This window comes from Amblyomma maculatum, chromosome 1 (genome assembly GCF_055883805.1).
Source record: "Amblyomma maculatum isolate TAMU_Amacu chromosome 1, ASM5588380v1, whole genome shotgun sequence".
Lineage (NCBI taxonomy): Eukaryota > Metazoa > Arthropoda > Arachnida > Ixodida > Ixodidae > Amblyomma > Amblyomma maculatum.
In genome coordinates this window covers 462,254,971-462,259,066 of record NC_139344.1, presented here as the reverse complement: position 1 = coordinate 462,259,066, position 4,096 = coordinate 462,254,971, and the positions used below count along the sequence as shown (strand labels likewise).

The 4,096-nt window shown below is 50.9% G+C and overlaps 1 pseudogene; it reads right to left on the bottom strand.

The window, feature by feature from the left end:
- Window positions 1-1,923: 1,923 nt before the first annotated feature.
- Window positions 1,924-3,095, bottom strand: LOC146209800 (uncharacterized; annotated as a pseudogene).
- Between the last annotated feature and the right edge of the window lie 1,001 nt (window positions 3,096-4,096).

Sequence of the window (4,096 nt, the reverse complement as noted above, 5' to 3'; positions counted from 1 at the left end):
GAACAACCTAATTTCTCTAGCATCAGCTGAGTGAGTTGTGTCTTGAAATTTGTTCCCTGATCCGAACAGATAGTCTGTGGAACCCCTGTTCGACTGAAGATTTCTAATAGAGCATCACAGGTAGCCCTTGCCGTTAAAGAACGAAGACCTACTACTTCCTGCCATCTCGTGCATAAGTCAACAAGGCACAAAGCATATTTGTGACCCCTACCAGATGGCGTATCAAGAGGCCCTATAACATCTAAATTAACAACCTTAAAGGCATTTTCAGGCCTTGTTATTGGCGTGATAGGTATATTGTCAGTTTGACGTCGGTCTGAGTGGATCTGGCACCCATGGCAAGACTGGCAGTACTCTAAAATTTCTTTTTCCATGCCAGGCCAGCAGAAGTTGTACTTTATGCGGGCTTTGGTCTTTCTTGGACCCAGGTGTCCACCCCACAGTGATTCAAGCGCCAAGGACAGAACTTCCTTTCGTTTTTCTCGGGGAAGCACCAGCTGTCGCACTTTAGTACCTGCTATTGAGTCCCAGTCGTGAAGCAAACCCTCGCTAACGAACATACCCGCCTTTCCGTACTTAGAGTCCTACCATGCCTTTCTCAAGTTCTCATCAGCGAGCTGTGCTGCTCGAAATATTTCCCGCTGGCTAGACAGCGAAACTGCCTCTTCTTTCTCGTCTGACTCTGCTTCCTCTTGTGAATATTCGGCATTCAGTGCCGTGTTCACCTCGCATGTCAGTGACTCATAGTGCCGATTTTCTGCGTTTTCTAGTTCCTTGTTAGAAACCCTGACTGCACCCATACTTGTGGGCTCAAACTCACTGTGATCTTTAAGCAGCTGCCAGTCCTCTAATGAAAGCAAACAGTTCACACCCTCGGCCAGCTCATTGGTGAGGGCACATGCTATGCCTGTCTTTTGATCTTCTGCAACTGTTCCCGGCCTAGATATTTTTACCGGGATCATCGCCAACTTCGCCTGAATGGAGCTGCCGAAAGCTGACACTAATTTCACTGCCCCAGATGGTTCCGTCAGCGCTTGCGGTAGTATGCTTTCCCTACGTAGATGCAGCAGGAAACAGACACAGTCGATACATGACCATAGCGGCGGTAGATGGGGGAGGCACCCTCATCATGGGGGCTACCATACTAGGGAAAGAAACCGAGATAGCGGAGGAAGCTGCGATAGCGATCGCTTGCGTTGGCACCAAAGCTAGATATATTATTAGCGACAGTAAAACTGCAATCCAAAATTTCAGTAGGGGGAGGGTAAACCCCCTCACCACCAAAATTTTAACCCAAGGAGTGATTGATAGGACGATCAACATCATCTGGACCCCGGCGCACGAATCTGTCAGCGGTAACGAGGCGGCCCACAGTGCAGCTCGAGATCTCTACCTCCGAGCTGTACAGGATGGCTCGGCTCAGGCAGAACATAATAGAGAAGGGCGATTAATTTCGTATCAAGACATTACAGAACACTACAGGCAATGCCGGAGGCGTTTCCCCCCACCAAACACGGCGTTAAATAGAGGTCAGGCAATGGCGTGGAGACGCCTGCAGACTGGAGTATACCCAAACCCAGTACTAAATAAACATATCCGATCGGACTGCGAGGACGATAAATGTAAAAAGTGTGGGGCGAGAGGAACCCTCGACCATATAATTTGGGAGTGCGCTTACTCCCCAGGCAGGGCGCAAAACATTAGCAGTAGGGAAGCCTGGGAAACCTTATTGCGAAGCTCGGACCCTGAGCTCCAACTCACCGCCGTCCAACTGGCAGCAGAGGCCGCCGGCGAAACCAAACCGGCCAGCATCTAATGCGACCATCCCGTGCGGCTGGGCCGCTAAGTCCCCTCCCCCTTACAGGGGGGTGAGACACAGCGGCCCAGGCGGTGTGGTCCTTCTCTGTTGGACAATAAAAGTTTTCAACAACAACAACATCGTATTACTGTTATTTCACTACCAGTGTCAAGCACTGCCTCTGTGCGAACACCTCCGCACACAAGATCTACAAAGTGGAGCTTCGATGTTGCTGCCCTCGAACTTTGCATCGGTACCTTAACTTTAGCAGTTAAACCCGTACTTTGGTTTGAAACTGGCTCTTTTGCTTCGGTCTCATCGACCCGCGCGACCTTCTGCACCCTCTTTTGGTACCAATTTCCTTGTTTCAGGTGCGTATCATTTCCTGTTGCTTGCGGGCAATTCCTGGCAATGTGCCCCTGCCCATGGCATAGATGGCACTTTACTACGGGCTTTTCGGAATTTATCTGTTTTTGGCCCATTTGCTGCACTGGCACCGTAAGCTACTTTGTAGCTCGGCCTTTACCTTTTGCTTGCTCAAAGATCTGTAGAGCCTTTGATAGCTCTTTAGGCTTCAGCCAACTCTCTCCTTCCCGCAGGCACACATATTCGATGCCCTCTGAACTGAGACCTGCCTTAATGCGATCAGACACCATTAGGTCAGTCAGCGCCCCTACTGAGTCCACCTTCTAGCCTGGATGTAGTATGCTAGGTACGTTTTCACGCGTGATGCAAACTGAGCCCATGTCTCCTCCTTCCTTTTTGCTGCTTTTTCAAATCTTTCCAGGTACTCAGTTGGGATGAGTTTTAGTTCACTTAGAACCGCTCCTTTTACGACCTCATAGTCAGTACATTCCGTTCCGTCGAGGTTAGGATGCAAGTACCGGACTCGCTCTGTCAGTGCCGGCATAATTAAATGCACCCGGCTACTGTACGGTACACTGAATGTAGCGAACAGCTTCTCCCCCTCCTCAAACCAAAGTGGCATATCAGCATCACATGGAATTTTATAGCCCTTAAGGACTTTCGCACACTGTGTTATTGAATCTGGGCCTATACGTCACTCATCGCTCCGTCCCGACACAAGCGGGGACAGTCGACCACTCGACAGCCCAAGCTCCATCTGCTTTAAGGCTAGTCGCTCCCGAGATTCAATTTCACGCATTCGTAGCTCCATTTCCAACTCCATAAGGCGAATAGCCATCCTCTGTGTCTCGGCTCCTGTCGCGTCTAGTGGCAATGTTGGTTTCTGGTCGCCGGCCTGTAACCTGCTCTTCACATTGTAATCACCCTCCATAGTCACTACCTCACTCTGATCAGTGACCATTTCTACTCCGCCCCCTAGCGATTGCTGCTCCTGTTGAGGATTTGACCTCGATTCACTCTCAGGATTAGATTCGCTTTCTTTAACGGCTAGCATTCTCCTCGTCTCAACCATAAGCGTCACAAACCAACCACCATGCCAACTTCAACAAACGCAAGAAATCCCACTCACCTGGAGCAGATCTTTTGTTGTCTGCCGCCCAGAGCCTGGATGGTGTGTCCGCTCCAACGGCATTGGTGGCAGCCGAGGTAAAATCGTCCCTTGACGGTTCCTCGCTGCTCCGTGTCGAATGGCCTGTGGTTGCCGGTGCGATGCTTGTCCTTGTAGATGAGACGCGCTGAACCCTGTCGAGCTGCGCCAGTAGAACTTATGTCGTTCGTTCCTTTTCGGAAGGTTCTTTAAACCCTTCCTGTTATGTAATTCGGCGTAGAGAAGACCAGGAGGCGTATTTGAAGGTGATGATGGTAGAGCATATTGTTACGAAGCGGTAAGCCGATAAAGACAGGAGACAGAACATGACCGACGGCGATGGTAGATGACGTTTAATGAACGTTCGCGGGCCTAGCGCGAGCGCTCCTGCCCGCGCCACTGCCCGCTTCTTCTTCCTTGTCGTCCATAACATGACCCGGGGCCACCGAGCGATCGTCCCGATCGTGGACGAGGAAGTTTAGTGATGTTAATGATTTTATAGCATGATGATGGGCGTGTCTGGATGATTGAAGAAGAGGAAGAAGGAAGAATAGAACGGCTTGCCGGTACGATGTCTGATGCGTGGGTGATCCGCCTCCCTTGGAGCTGTCAACCATCCGTCACCAGAGTCCATGGGACCGATGGCTCGAGGTCACGTCGGGCAGCTTGGGCGGGTGTTGCGTGTTCGTGTCCATCTGTTCCTTCGGGTCATTCGGGTCTTTCGGCTCCTTCGTCTCGGTGCTGATTCGTATGTCTGTTCACCTTGTCTTCAGGTCCGGGCTGGG